This window comes from Lissotriton helveticus, chromosome 5_1 (genome assembly GCF_964261635.1).
Source record: "Lissotriton helveticus chromosome 5_1, aLisHel1.1, whole genome shotgun sequence".
Lineage (NCBI taxonomy): Eukaryota > Metazoa > Chordata > Amphibia > Caudata > Salamandridae > Lissotriton > Lissotriton helveticus.
Window position 1 is genome coordinate 1916508212 of NC_136065.1, and position 16335 is coordinate 1916524546.

Consider the following 16335-nt stretch of genomic DNA (forward strand, 5'->3'; position numbering starts at 1 on the left):
CGCTTAACTCTATTAAAAGAGAAATACTTCTATGTGCTTTGTAGTAAAACTATAACCCAATATCTTCTTGGACCTAGTCAAGGGACAGCCACCTGCCACCACAACTGAAGTGAAAAGCCTTTGACTATGGACTTAACGCTCTCTCTTCAACCCAATCTAAAAAAAAAGGGAGAACTCCTTGTATACATGAATTTTATTATTTGCTTATTTCTACCCAGGGACCTCTTATATGACACAGACATTAGTAGCTCTGGTGAACGCATGGCTGGATTATGCAAAGAGAGTCCACTTCGAACTAATCCAAAAAGCAATTGCCAAAAAACAAGGAATACAAAACACTTTAGTCAGATAGCTTTTCAACTTACACAGTACAATATTGCAACTGCCCTTAGAGCTCCACACTAGTTATAAGTGGCCAGAAGAGTATCCTCTAAATCCTGTTGTGACGCACATCGAATAATACATGGGCTCAGAACTAGCTTTCTACAAATGAACTTCAGACTATACATAGAAGAAACCTGTGATGTGATGTAGATTTGTAGAAGGGTGCTAAGCATGTGTGAATCTAGCCAAAACTAAGGCCTAGTGTGACTACTCAAAAAGCCGGGTCTTCAGCTTCTTCTTTGTGCATGGGAAGTCTGGATGAATGTAGATGGCTGGTAGGTTTGTGAAAGCAGAAACCATTGTTGAGGTATGCTGAGCCACTGCTATGTAGTGCCCTGAAAGTGTTTATGAAGAGTTTGAGTTGTGCTCTTTTGTGTATAGGGAGTCAGTGAAGTTACTTCAGGTGTGGTGTGATGTGAGTGCTGCATCGGAGGTTAAGAGGGATTCTGGCTGCTGAGTGTTGAATGGTCTGGAGCCCTTTTATGAGTTTATTGTTGATCCCAGCATACAGGGTGCTCCCCTAGTACAGCTTTCTTGCAGTGCTTAGTTTGTAAAAGAAAGAGTAGTGGTGCCCAAAGTGCTGCCCAGAAACCTATGGCTGGCACTATTAAATGTTGAGCAACTAATACCAAGGCTGCATAGTCCTGAATCCACCCCAGGCCTTTTTAATCCACTACCAGACACTTCCTGCCACTTTATCTCACTCTTGCAGGTTACTGCTTTCTCCATTGTTGATCGTTTTCCAGTCTTTCTCTTTCTCCTTTCCTCTTTGAGTGTTTTCCCTGATGAGGAAAGATAAGTTATTGTCCCCCCAAAAGTTAGTGCTTGTGGCCCCCACAGGCAAATGCAAGCTCCAATTAAGCACTGCCTGCTTGTGATGAGGGCGTGCATCATAGATTTTCAGTTGATGATTGGCAGCCTTTCAAAATGTTCCTCAGCATCTTCAGAATGTGGAAGAATGAGGTGGCGATGGCGTTGACTTGGGTGGTCATGTAGAGTTTGCTGTTGATTATGATTCTCAGATTGTTTGCGTGGGTGTGAGGGGGTGGTTGTCGTTCAAAGCTCTGTAGGCCACCAGGTGGAGTACCACAGTGAAGTGCTCTTCTCGAAGATCACAATTACGGTGTTATCAGTGTTCAGCTTCAGACAGTTGGTCTTTATCCACTAGGCGATTTCAGTCATACAGGAATTAAACTTGATACATGTGCTGGGTGTTTTGTCTGTAAGGGAGAAAATGAGTTGCATGTCATCAGTTTAGGAGAGGACATGAATGTCGCGACAGCGGCTGATGCTGGCTAGAGAGATCATGTATGCATTAAAGAGTGTTGAGCTCTGGAAGCATCCTTGCAAAACTCAGCAGATGAGGTTTCAGGCATCCAAGGTGTAGGGTGCCAGGCAGACTGTGTTCTTCTAGTCAGGAAGGAGCAGATCCATTGTAGTGTGTCCCCATGGATTCTGATGTATTGTAGGAGTTGGATGAGGATGGAGTTGGAAACTGTGTCAAACTTAGCAGAGAGGTCCAGCAGAATGTGCCCTTAAGTCTCCTGCATCCAGAGTCATACAGATGTAATCCGTAGCTGTATTTGGGTCAAAAACTAGACTGAGTAGTGTTGAGGAGTTGGTAGGCGTTGAGGTATTCGGTGCAGCATCTATTAAAGATTTTCTCATCTCGAAGACCTTGCCCGGGAATGGTAGCAGGAAGATCAGTCTTTAGTTAGGGAGCATTGAGGGGTCCACTATGGGTTTCTTCTGCAAAGGGAGGACAATTGTGTGATTCCAAGTGTCTAGGTAAGTAAGAGAAGAGGTGGAGGCCTTCAGAATGGCTGTGACCATGGCACTGATGAGTTGCTATCCTTTGGAGTTTGCGTTGTTAGGGCAAGAGTCTGATTGGATGAACTTTATGATGGCAGTAGTTTCTTCTGGGGTAATGACAGGCTATGTGGAAAGATCAGGAGGCATTTGGAGAGATCTGTCACACCCAGTTTAGGGTTGAAGTTGCTGTAAATGACTGTAACTTTGTTGCTGAAGAATTAAGAGAGATTGTTGCAGACATCCTGAGAAGGGGTGATCGAGCTGGAGGCTCCATCTGCTGAGGGAAAATCCTTCAAAATAGCAAAAAATGTTTTGCTTCTGATGGTGTTGACATCGATTCGGTCCACCAGAGTGGCATGTTTGGTGGTTGGGATCATTAGGTGGTAGCTGTCTGTCTGCCTTGCCCATTCTCCTTTTGCACTCTTAGTTGTTTGCATTTTGACTGCCTCCATATACCAACTGGCCTGATGTCTAGATCTGGTATTGCTGTGTTTGATGGCTGCCAGGGGGTTGGTAAATGAAGTGATCCAACTGTTGAAATTCTTTATGGCTTTGAGAAAGCTGTTGCTGTGTTCGTGTCAATGATTGTTGAGAGCAGTGCTCCAGTCTTTGTCAGTGATGCTGTTTCAGTTTGGGCAGGCTGGTCTAGTGGTGGTGCGTGTGTGCTGGAATTGGACGGGGATGTTGAAAGTAATGAGGCCGTGGTCTGTCCAATAAGCTGATGTGTGTTCATCAACTCGAATGTTGCACAAGGTGGTGAAAATTAGGTTTAGGAGGTGTCCAGTAAAATGGGTATGTCGCTTATCATGGTGGGGGAAGTCACAGCTTTCAAGGTCATCGATGGGTGCTTTTGAGTTGGTGTCAGTGTAGTGTTAGAGGTGGAAGTTCAGGTCTTTGCGAAGGATATAATTGCTAGTGTTGAGAGGGAGTAGTTGGTGTATAGTCCTGGTGGTCTGTAGAAGAGATTGCTGCTTAGGGAGAAGTTGGCTGTGACGTCGGCCCTGAATGACCGGTGTTCCATGTTGGAGGATGACATGCCCATGGAGGCCCATGGAGGCGGTGCAGTTGATCGCATTCTTGTGGATGATGGCAATTCTGCCTCTGGGCTTATAAAGCCTGTCTTACCTGGCCATCTTGCAGCTGGGAAAGGGGGCAGAAGGGTGGGGGTGGTTCTGGTGATGTCAGGTGCATATTCGGGCTCAGCAGGTTTTCCATGAGGAAAAATAGGTCTGAAGTGTTGACGTGAAGCAGGACCTAGATCTCTGTGGTGTGTTTGGTGAGTGAGAGTGTGTTGATGAGCATGCATGCAAGTGCTGAGTGTTGTTTGGGTGGCTCCAGTACTGTGAGAGTGTGAAAGAGTGGGGTGTTTGGTGGCATCAGTGAGAGTGCAATGAGTGTCGGGTGTGGGTAAATACATGAAATGACTCCATTGCTGATAACTCATTCTCCTGCTTAAGACATAGCTGCTCCTCAGTGCAGACATGAAAACTATGGTATAAACTGCCAAAGATAATTGAGCTATCCAAATTCCTTTTTTATTCAAAAGTGTTAGAAATGGGGGGTCTCTAGTTGGCAGAGGTATGCACCCTGTCCAATGAGGGTCCCTCACGCTAGTCAGGGTGAGTAAGTTACACACCAAAGATAAACCAGGCTCCCCCCCTTGGTAGCTTGGCACAGAGCATTCAGGCATATCCCCAGAGGCAACGTGTAAAGTATTTGTGCACACACACACACACACAGTCAAACGGTGAAAACATCACAAAAGTATTCCACCGCAGTTTAATAAAATAGCCAATATTTATCTCAGTAAAACAAGTCCAATACAACAAACTCCAACATGCACAAGTTAAGATATTAATTTTTCAATAGCAAATACAGTTACAGCTCTTAGAAAACAATAGCTCCAACTGCGGCTATCTGGTCGAGCTTGACAGGGACAAATCCACAAGTTCAATGCAGCACCGATGGAGCACGGGCTGGCTACAAGAGTCACGCAGTCCCAGGTACAGTACCAAGGATGCGTCAGAAATCAAAGAGGATGCGTGACGCAGTGAAGGTGGAGAGTAGCGGAGGTGGGTGCTGCATTGGTTCCTTGCCGCTAGGCAGGTTGCTGGCTCATCGGCGATCAAGGACAGTGCTTTGTGTAAAGGAGGTGAGGCATCAGTGAGGCATTGGTTCCTGGATGCAGTGCAGGGTCATGGGGTCGTGGATGCCCGGGGATGATGCGAGGCGCAGGGGAGGTGATAAAGCAGTTATAAGTGCAATACATTGGTTCCTTACTGCTGTGTGGTGTCGATTATGAGTTTGGCGCTAAGGAACGATGCCTTGCGCATGAGAGGTTATGAGTCGCTTACGGAGAGGTGTCAGTTCTGATGGCAGTGCAGCATTAATGAAGCTTCGAGTGTTAAGCCATCTGGCATCAACTCCATGACGTCGATGTCGAATCACTGGGCCACAAGTGCTGTGTTGGAACGGGCGTGTCAGACTTCGGTGATGCAGTTCTTGAGACTCATGCAGTGGCGATTCTTTAGAGGAGCTGCTGCGATATCAGAGCTTGTGTTGTAAATCTTGGTCATTGCGTCAAGCAGGGACCACGGATTTGGTGCAGGCAGCAGCGCAGCATTATAGTGTGCCCAGATGTGCCGGATCCGAAGTGATGCTCAGAGTCAATGTGTTGGTTTCTTCTTTTAGCACAGAACAGGAGAGGCCCATGCAGGTAAGAGTGGTGGGGCCAAGTTGGAGGGCATTTGAAAGATGACCACAAGGGAACATTAAATAATTAATTTTCCCTCGTGGTCGTCTGTCGAAATCCCACCAACCCTCACCTGGCCCCACCGCTCTTACCTGCATGGACCGTGGATTTATTTATTTATTGAGCTTATAAAGTGCGACAGCTACCCAAAAGAGTTTCCCGGCGCTAACGAGACAGTGAGCTAAGAAGCTAAAAAATTACTATCATGCAAAAACAGGGGGAATTATTGATCAAACAACCAGGTCTTGATGGCTCTGCGAAAGCGGACATAGCTTGATTCCATTCGGATAGTCAAAGGGAGAGAATTCCACAGCTTAGGGCCCAATAACGAAAAAGACATGCCTCCCATCCTGGAAGGTCGGATCTTAGGCAGGCTAAAGAGGACATGAGATGAGGAACGCAAACAACGAGCAGGAGTATACATATGCACCCAAGATTGTAGGTATCTCGGGGCAGTACCCCATTTTTTTTGTGCATATAGCTGAGAGTTTTAAACTTGACTCTACTCTCGACCCTTAGCCAATGTAATGCACGGAGAGGTCCTGACATGTGTTCCGTTCTATGACATTTACATAACAGCCTCGCGGCGGCATTTTGGACAAGCTGAAGGCATCTAATGACCACCTGTAATGCCCCTAGGTAGAGAACATTGCCATAATCTAACCGTGAGGTAATCATGGCATTATTTACTGACTTCTGTGTGTCTACTGGCAGCATCCAAATGATTTTCCTTAGCCAACGCAGGATGGTAAAGCATGAGGCTGTTAACTTCCTAACCTGGGGCTGCATAGTTAGGCCTTTGTCAATGGTCACCCCCAAATTTCGCACCTGGTCAGATGGAATGGGGAGGGCTACCATTTCTAATGGCCAGTGTCTGGGACTCCAGAGGTTTTGCTTGGGACCCAATATAAGGACTTCCGTTTTTCCACCATTCAATTTGAGCAAATTATCACTCATCCATTTGGCAATTTTCCTGAGACTGGATTGAAGGGGGGAAGTAGATGTTTGATCTGAATTTGACAGTGAAAAAGTAATTTGAGAGTCGTCTGCATAAGTGAACATATTCAGACCTTCCCGTTCAGCAATCTGTGCGAGTGGTGTTACATATAAGTTGAAAAGCAAAGGACTGAGTACCGAGCCCTGAGGTACCGCATGCGGAGAAAGATAAGTATTGGAGGAGGCCGTATTGGAGAAGATTTTGAATGTTCGCTGAGTTAAAAAGGATGCAATCCAGTCCAGGGCTAGACCACAGATGCCCATTGCAGAGAGGGACTTTAATAGTATGGTGTGGGAAATGGTGTCAAATGCAGCGCTGAGATCAAGAAGTATCAGCGCAGCTGTGACACCTCTGTCCAGCATGTGGCGTAGATTCTCTGTGACGCCCAGCAATGTTGTCTCAGTGGAGAAACCTGGGCGGAAGCCTGATTGGGATGGGTGGAGTATAGCATTCGCCTCCGAGAAACTGGGCGAGGTGATAGTGGACATGTCGCTCCAAAATTTTGGAGAAAGCAGGCAGAAGGGAGATAGGTCGAAAATTGGCAAGAATCTTCGGATCAGCCAATGTTTTTTTCAGCAGTGGTGTTACCATAGCATGTTTCCACATGGCTGGAACATTGGCAGTTTGTAGCGACCGATTGAGAGCTCTACAAATTTCAGAAAGCTGAGGAATGTCCAAGAGTTTGAATACAGAGATTAGGAGTGGATCAGCTGGTGATCCGGGTTTTAGTTTACCTAAGATATCTTTCAGGCCTTGCACATTAATCTCAGGCCAGGAATTAAGGGGCTCATAAATCAGACATGGTTGGGAGGCGGTGCCCAGATAGATATTATTGGCATCGGGCGCCTGATGCTGATTTGATATGTCCAAATAAATAGTATCAATCTTCTTAGTGAAGAACCGGGCAAGTTCATCACATTGGTCACTGCTCAGAGGCGGTGGTCTGGCAATCGTTGGGGAGCCCCAAGTTCTTTGACTACTTTAAAAAGTATTTTAGATTTGTTTGTTGCCTCAGAAATGGTCCTAGCAACGTAGCCAGCTCTAGTTGTCGTACAGGCCTTGTGATATTCCTTTAGTTCATTCCTGTAAGTGAGCCCTGCTTCTGAGGAATAATCTTTCCTCCAGATGCGTTCCAACCGTTTGCATTTGGATTTCTCCGCTTTTAATGATTCATTAAACCACAGCGCAGGGGATTTGTGGACATTAACTTTTTTATGTGACAGGGGAAGACAAGTATCAATCGCCTCCGTAAACCACGTGTTTAACTTGAGTGACACTGTTTCCATGTCGTCGGAATCTCTGACGTCGCACGGTGGTTGGGAATCCGTGGCATACTTTACGTGATTCATATCAAGCTTTTTCCAATCTCTTTTACAGATCCTTAATGTCCTATTAAAAGGAGTAAAGGCAACAGGGGCGACCATGAGCTAAATGTAGATAGAAAATGATCTGACCAGTGTAGAGGCAAAGAGGGAAAACAATGTATATGTGGGAGGTTGGACAAAAGTGGGTCCAATAAATGGCCACCGTTGTGGGTGGGTCCCGCATTCCACAGCGTTATGTTCATTGCCGCAAGGTAATCGATAAGATTTTTGCCTATATTATTCTTAGAATCTTCAAGGTGAATATTGAGGTCATCCAAGATACAAAAATTACTGGAGTTTACCAAGATTGATGCAATAATGTCAGAAAATTGTGTTACCCATGAATGTACAGGGCCAGGCGGCCGGTAAACTAAGAGATCAGTAAGAGTAAAGTTTGGAAGCAAAGTAAGTTTAAAAAGAGCAGCCTCACAAGTGCTCAAGGAGATTGGTTAGAGCGTACACTGCAACGAATTTTTAAATATGATCGCAATGCCCCCTCCCCCCCCGATTTTATTCAGTCTATCCCTCCTGAAAATCGCATAACTCGAAGGAAGAGCTTCTGCGATGTCCGGACCAGAACTGTCATGCAGCCACGTTTCTGTAAGAAACAAGGCATCAGGTAGCTCGTCAGATAAAAGATCATAGATGGTTCTTTTATGCTTGCTTAGAGATCGGCAATTCAAAAAGCCAAATAGCCAATTTGGAGAGGATTTAGGGCCCAGAGAAAAACGTCAACATAATTGGGGAACATCAAGATGGAAATGACAAGTAAGGCAAGAACTAGGGCTTTGCCGATTGCTGGGGGAAAGTATCACAATTATGATTCACCTTAGTTCGTAGTGCATGCAGTGTGTCCGAGTAAACCGTACGAGTCGATGAATTTTGACCAGAGGTCATGGGCCCAGGGCCCGGCCTGGCGTGGACGGGCGCAGACGGGCTTGCCTTTGGTGCGCCTTCGGCGTGCAGTCGGCGCACGTCCGCTGCGCGGTCGGGTAATGATGGCCATATTATGCAGGTGAGGGCGGGAGGGGCGAAGAAACTAGAGCGTAGCCCCTGTCAGCTTCCCCCAAGATGTCTGCCACCCTGACTGTTCCCAGCACCAGCGCCTAGTCGGCTGAGCAGGGAAAACTAAAGCGTGTTAAGGTGGGTAGAAACTCCAAAGAAAATAAGAACAGTTTTAAAAATACATTGAGCAACAAGTAAAATTCCAGCGAACTCGCTTTCCCGACCTTCGCCTCAGGAAAGGTGCATGCTATTTCGCAAACGCGCGAGGATTCAGCCTCAATTTATATGCAGGTGAGGGCGGGAGGGGCGAAGAAACTAGAGCGTAGCCCCTGTCAGCTTCCCCCAAGATGTCTGCCACCCTGACTGTTCCCAGCACCAGCGCCTAGTCGGCTGAGCAGGGAAAACTAAAGCGTGTTAAGGTGGGTAGAAACTCCAAAGAAAATAAGAACAGTTTTAAAAATACATTGAGCAACAAGTAAAATTCCAGCGAACTCGTTTTCCTGGCTTCCGCCTCAGGAAAGGTGCATGCTATCTCGCACAGAAACTCACTTTCAAGGGCACAGGAACTAAATTTTGCACTAAAGGTCTTTGAAATGCACATAACCCTGCCCTTCCTGCCCTGGCCCCAGATACTCTACAGAGCGGTAGGCAGTTCTTTGTGTGGGGCCAGGCCTGCCCTATTTAGGTGTAAGTGTCAATTCCTCCCACAACTCTAGCTCAGGAAGGTCCATCGGTCTGGTGATGGGCCATCACCATATGCAGGGCACACCTCATCTCCCTTTGCGTGACTGTCTAGAGTGAATGCACAAAAGCCCAACTGTCACCCTGACCCAGACGTGTATTCAGAGACAGGCAGAGGCACAGAATAGTTGCAGTAAGAAAATGCAAACTTTGTAAAAGTGGCATTTTCAGACCTGGAATTTAAAAAACAACTTCACTAAAAGATGTGTTCTTTAATTGTGAGTCCAGAGACACTAACCTTTAATTTTCTCTCCGCTCCCAATTGGGAATTTACACTTAAAAGTTGTTTCAGAGTAATCTCCAGGTTACCCTATGAGAGACATACAAAAGTACATACCCTACTTTTTAAATACACTGCGCCATGCCCTTCGACCTGCCTAGAACCTACCTCACGGCTGTCTTAAATGTATTAAAAGAGAAGGCTTGGGCCTGACAAATGGGTGTACTTGCCAGGTCGAAATAGCAGTTTAAAACTGCACACACAGGTTCTGCAGTGGCAGACCTGAGACATGTTTGCAGGGCTACTCATGTGGGTGGCACAATACGTGCTGCAAGCCCACTAGCAGCATTTAATTTACAGGCTTTGGGCATACATGGTGCACTACACTAGGGAGTTACTGGTAAAATAAATATGCCAATCATGGAGAACCCAATTACTATCATATTTTAGACACAGGTCACATAAACCTTAGCACTTGTCAGCAGTGGTAAAGTGCCCATAGTCCTAACACTAGCAAAAACGAAGTTCAGCACACAGTCAAAAATAGGAGGTAAAAAATAAAAAGGCTGGGAAAACCATTCCCAAAGATGCTAGGTCTAACAAGAAGAATCACAGTCCTGGCTTTTCCCATAACATAGCGTCAAGTACTTATATTGCCACTACCATGAATCGTTTGGACATGTGTAGTTTGGAGCACACTCTCTGGGCATCATGCACAACACCAGAAGCCAGTATTAACAAATGACACTACTGGTAACGCCCTTATCTTATTCACATACCTTAAAATCAGAATTATTGATGGCTGTTTTGAAAAGCATTTTAAATTAAAATGTTATTGATTTTTAAGTATTACATTGTCAATGGCAATGTGGTCACCATGAAGCTGTTTATCAAAGCAACACAAAATACAACTATAAACCGTGCATTGTCCCACCCCATCCCTTCTCCCCCGTGAGTCTACCTCAACTCTGGTTACCACAGCATCTCTTTAGTCCCTTCAGGCATAGATCCGGGTGGCAATCAGTCTCTACTGGTGGATTGACGAACATAAGCAGTTCATCCCAGGCTTTGGTGCTGTCATGCTTCTTGCTGTTGCAAAACACCCACGCTACCCCACCCTTCCTGGCTGTGCTAGCCTTCTTCCATGTCCCAGCTATCCCACATTTTCCCAAACCTCTTGGGGAATCTTCTGCCCTCATAGAATATACGTTCTAATAAACGCCATTTATTTATTTCCTCCACCCAGTCATGGATTCATGGTATATATATCCTTCCCCACTTCTGGAATATTTCCCTTTTTGCCAACAGCAGCTCCAGGTTAGTAGCACAGTTTGGTAGGATGTAATGTCTGACACCCTCCAGATACTCAGCAGTACCAGGGGTGGCTGTCCATCTATTTGTTTACCAGCTACGCTCTCTAGCCTATCAGTATCCCTTGCCAGTACTGTCCCATCTTCGGACAGTTCTATAGTGTGTGCAGAGAGAAAGGTTCCGCTCTGCCCGCATCCTCGCAAGCACTAATAATGGTCCGTCCACCCTATTTTTGTAGTAGTGTCATAGTGTGATAGATTCTGTGCAGATTTTTTAGTTACATCAGATAGCAACCTCACAGGAGAATTGTAGGGGGTCCCTCCAGTCTGTGTTCACCATCAAGGTTCTATAGGTGGGAGAGATTGCCATGGGTTGCGCACATGCAGGAGCAGGTCTAGGTCCAACTTTGCACCCCTGTCCAGCCGTGCACCTTAGCACCGGGCCATCCTCCCCACAAGTTTTCCCTCCTTCCCAGTCACTGCCCCTCATTTATTTATTTATTGAATTTATAAGGCGCAACAGCTACCCAAAAAGGGTTTCCCAGCACCGGGACGGACTGGGTGCAAGACATAACGGCGGTGGGGTGAGATTATTGGTTAAATAGCCAGGTCATCAGGGAACTGCGGAAACGAGTGTAAATAGTTTCTTTGCGGATAGCGAGGGGAAGAGCATTCCAGAGGGATGGGCCGAGATATGCAAAAGATCTTCTGCCCATCCTGGCGAGTTTGAACCTGGGTACCGTGAAGTTTTTAAGAATTGCAGACCGTAGATGGCGAGTGGGAACGTAGGGGCAAACAAGGGATTGAGGGTACTTAGGTGCCGTGCCTGTTTTGATTTTGAACATGTAGCGCAGGCCTTTGAACTTGGTACGGTTCTCCACCCTGAGCCAATGTAAGTCACGAAGGTAGCCAGAAATGGGAGAGGCTCTGGGAACCCTGCAAAGAAGTCTTGCTGCAGAGTTCTGTACCAACTGTAGTCTACAGATCACTGCCTTGTTGGAACTTAGATACAGGACGATTCCGTAGTCCAGCTGTGAGGTGATAAGGGCACGGACCACTGTTTTTGGGTGGCATCTGGCAGTATCCAGATAATCTTCCTAAGCCAGTTCAGGATGGTGAAACACACGGCTGTAACCTTGACTGCTTGATGGTGCATGGTCAATGAGTCGTCAGTGGTTAAGCCCACGTTACGGACATGGCTGGAAGGTTGCGGGAGGGCACCCATCTCGGCTGGCCAGTGTAACGGGCCCCAGAGATCTTTTCTCTTACCAAAGATCAGAAACTAGGTTTTTTCACCATTACGTTTGAGATGGTTGTGATTCATCCATGTTGCAATTTTCCCATGGCCCAGCTGAAGGAGAGATGTTGATCAGGGGTCAGTGTTAGAGAGAGAAAAAATTATCTGGGAGTCGTCGGCATAGGTAAAGAGTGTCGGACCAGCCTGTTCGGCTATATCAGCTAATGGCCTGACGTATAGGTCAAAAAGCAACAAGCTAAGGATAGAGCCCTGGCGTACCCCATAGGGTGATAAGTGGATGGTGGAGCTAGCCGTGGCAGAGAATATTTGAAAAGTGCAGTTGTCTAGAAAAGAGATGATCCAATCTAAGGGCAACGGATGCCTACAAAACCTCAGTGTATTGTTGAGTAGAGGATGGGAGATAGTGTTGAACGCCGCGCTGAGGTCCAACAATATGAGCGCAACAGTCTCTCCAGCATCAAAATGATGTTGCAGCCTCTCTGTGACACTCGACAATGTACTTTCTGTGGAGAATCCGGCTCTGAAACTGGATTGAGAGGGGTGGAGGATTTTGTTGGTTTCAATGAACTGGGAGAGATGGGAGTGAATATGTCTCTCAAGAATTTTGGAGAAGGTTGGCAGCAGAGAAATCGGTTGGTAACTAGAGAGTACATCAGGCTCCGCGGTGGGCTTTTTTAGGAGGGGGGTTCACCATGGCATGCTTCCAATATGAGGGGACTGTCGATTCAAGTAAGGAAGAGTTAGGAGCATTCAGGATGACATGTAAATTGGGAGGGTCAAGCTGTGTCAGTACTGAAATTGGTAGAGGATCTTTGGGGGAACTGGACTGCACTTTATCTAAAACTAGCAGCCCACCCCAGCGTTGCTTGGGGCAGAAAGGGGCTGGGGGCAGCATTTGAGGCTTGCGTGCACTTCTGCCCCCGGCCCCCTCCCGCCCCCTCCCGCCCCCTTCCCGCCCCCCTCCCGCCTGATCCTTACCTCAGCCGCCGGTCCCGCTCCAGGAGCCCCGCCCGCACAGGCCGCCACTCTCCAGACGCCCCGCACGCACAGGCCGCCACTCTCCAGGCGCCCTGCCCGCACAGGCCGCCACTTCGCCCAGCAGCAAACAGGGCCGCGGCAGTCCTCCCAGCAGGTCGCGATCTTCGGTGCCATTTCCGGAAGTGTTGCCAGGGAGCGCAAACGCAAATGATGTCATCACGCAGACGTCGCGGCCGGCGCTACTTGCAAGGGACTACTTTATTTTTATTTCGACATTTTTTAAACAACGTATATTTTTTATTTTTAATAGCTTATGTCCTTCTGCTTGCCCTGAGGTTTTCAAAGATGTCTTGGGTGTTTTGATTGGTGGTGTACTTTTAGAGTTTACCTGGCTCAAAGGTTTGTGTTCTCTCTTTATAATAGTAGTATAGATGATTTTAAGGGAGTCTATGTTAAGCGGGGGCCAGGAGTCTAAATAGGAGGTGAGGGTGCTGGACTCCATAGAGGGTTCCGTGTGGGGTGTGACCATCAGATAGGGAGAGGGTGTTTTCTGGGGTGAGATTATGGATTGGGCCTGCAGGAATGTGAATTAGCGATTTCTAGATACATTTTCTCTATGTTGTGCATGAAAAAGCGGGCGAGATCTTTGCTCTGACATTTATTTAAGGGCAAAGGATTTGCTAGGGTCTCTGAGCAGGTGAGTTCTTTAACTAGTCTGAAAAGTGTTTTTGAACAGTTAGCAGCTTCAAAGATGGTTTTAGAAACAAAACTGGCCCTAGCAGAATTACAGTGGTTATGGTATATTTTGTTGCCTTATTATAGGTATTTTTGGATTTGGGCGCAGAGTCTCTCCTCCATCTCCGTTCTAATGCTATGCATTTAGATTTCTCCTCATAGGGGGTCAGATGCCTATGGGCTTCAGTCGCACTCCACACCCTCGGACTGGAGACCTCCGAATATGCAGTCTTTCCCCTCTCAGGCGGGAGTCACCAGTGCCGCGTGCGGCCGCCATCTTGTGCGTAGCAGGTGCCAGGCTAACTTTGTTTCTCGGGCCACCAGGTGAGGGGCTGCTGACTTTGTGGTCGCCTCCCCGGGCCCCTCAATCCTTATGTAGTCCTGTTGTACACAAATGATGATCCGTAGTCCAGGTGTAGTTGTAGACAACACTTTATTGACAGGATAGGTTAGTCCAAGAAACGTCGTCAAACTGTGGTACACAAATGATGATCCGTAGTCCAGGTGTAGTTGTAGACAACACTTTATTGACAGGATAGGTAGGTGGCAAGATAGCAGGAGAGAAGAGACGAGGAAGAAACCCCACCAGGAGCGAGCTACCAGCTGCTCAGCCTGAGATGACTAACTGACAATCTAGCTCCAGAAAGGCACTCAAACATTCTATGATGTCACAGGACATTCTGATGAAGTGGTAGAGAGGGAAGAGACATAGAAGTCATTTACCACAAGTCCCCCCCCACCTGCAGTCTCACCAGGGCCCCTGGGTATGCAGGATGACTGCAATTGCGGCCTCGGGCGGCGTAGCTCGGTTCTCAAGCTGCTGACTCTATAAATGTAAGGCTACGTCCCTCCTGCAAAGAATAGTGGTATATTGACAGAAGGGAGGAAATCACAATAGAACTGGTGCAATACAATGCCAAGCACGCTTTGTTGTCTAGTACCTGCTTGTGTCTTGTACACTTTCATAGTTTATGGGAGTGCTCTGCATTTAGAGGTATTTGTAGATCACTAAACTAGCTACACAGCAAAAGAGAGATGAACACAAACAGGAGACATGAGATGAGTTTCAAGCTCACTTACAGTAAGTTCATGGGAGGTAAATCCTTTTTTAATGGAGTTGCAGTGTTTGCGAAAAACCATGTGTTCAGCTCCTTTTTCAATTAATGCACAGCATTCCTTTCAAAATGTATTCTAATGAAACAGCTAGAAGTAATTGTTACCTACTTATCATACTAATAAATCACTACACATAATTGAATGTTACTCTTAATTGTAGATTATTATCTATTGACTGACTAGAAGACTGGTCAAACACCCATCCACTCCCATCATGATTTGCCCAGAAATTTCCTTCAATTAATTCTGCTCTGATTTTCCATAATGTTGCAAAACAATTGCTTGCTTGTTTGATGTCCACTTGAAGTGCAAGCTTCTAACAGCATTCCGAGATAACCACATTAAAGTAAGAAACTTTTAGAATGTGCAATACTTAGGCAGTAGGAGTTCCTGTGAATTAAATTGTGTTCCATCATTTTGTAGCTCAGGTGTGCCATTACCAAAAAAGGAACAACTATTTGAAAAAACACTCTTTGCTCTTGCCCTCAAGGAGCAGAACATGCTGATTTGCAAAGCCACATTCCCCAACCTCATAACGGGCCTCAGGAGTCAGGGGACTTGACGTCATTGTAACAGTAAGCATCACTGTGAGCAAGGGATCCACACATGGGCAGAACACTCTGGCTTAGGAAATTTTCCTGAGGCAAAAACCTAATAAATCGAAATGCATTAGCCAATACTTTTTTACAGCTGGGAATTCCGCTAGGTGGCATTCCATTTAATCGTTTTATGACACTAGCAAACCTAAATCGAGAAATGTCTTAAACTTCTCAAATAACAAAAATTGGGTCTTCTAGCACAAAAAAACTTGACGCATGCCTAGCTTAGACTTGCACCAGAGGAGTTTCTCAAATCCATGGAGCAGTACCAGAAATTTTATGAAGGAACACCTGTATTACAAGGAGCAATACAAAAGCTTGTTTGTGGAACTGAAGATTTATGTCTTCTTGATTCTTCTGTTACATCATGGGACGGGAGAACCCACGTCAATCATGTCAAGATGGATTCTGATGCTAAGCCATATTTTGGAGACTTGCAGTAGCTAAACAGACTTTTAGAACAGGATTTGTACGGCTGGATATGTGGTCTTAAGTTCTCCTGTCGATCTGATGTGCATTCTGCTAATTTCACAATGTTATGTTGCATTATGCAACTCATGATTTGATTTCAGCTCTATGCCCACAATTACATATTAGATGCATATTTGTAGCATATGCTTTGACCCCAAGTGGTATCTCTGCGTTTCTGAGACATAATATAGGTTTCATGTTACCCTCTTCAAAAGCACGTATTTTTGTTAACTTAGAAGCATAAAAGGTTGAGTAGTCCTACTGGAGTTTTAACCATTGATCATTAGGTCCAATACACACCTGAGAGTGGAGTTGGTCCTAACCTAGCCTTGAGTTGCCATCACCTGTCTTTCTGATTGAACGAATGAGTGTGTTACGTGCTGACACTCATACAAAACACAGCACTGGTTGGGTCACCTCTATGGCTGTAAATTGAGTATTATGTATCAAACACTGTAGCACGGGGATAGTCTAGGGGCTTTGGTTGTTAGATGTTCTGAAGTTAGTGATATCACCACTCATCCTTTGCAGCTGTCCTCTGAAGAACCTACATCCTCTAAATGGAGTGCCATAGGGGCACTGATGCAATTCAA

The 16335-nt window shown here is 46.1% G+C and overlaps 1 long non-coding RNA gene across 1 annotated transcript in view; it reads right to left on the reverse strand.

Moving 5' to 3' along the window:
• Window positions 1-16335, reverse strand: part of LOC144756016 (uncharacterized) — a 268107-nt gene that overhangs the window by 163227 nt on the left and 88545 nt on the right. The gene's annotated exons all lie outside the window — the stretch shown is intronic.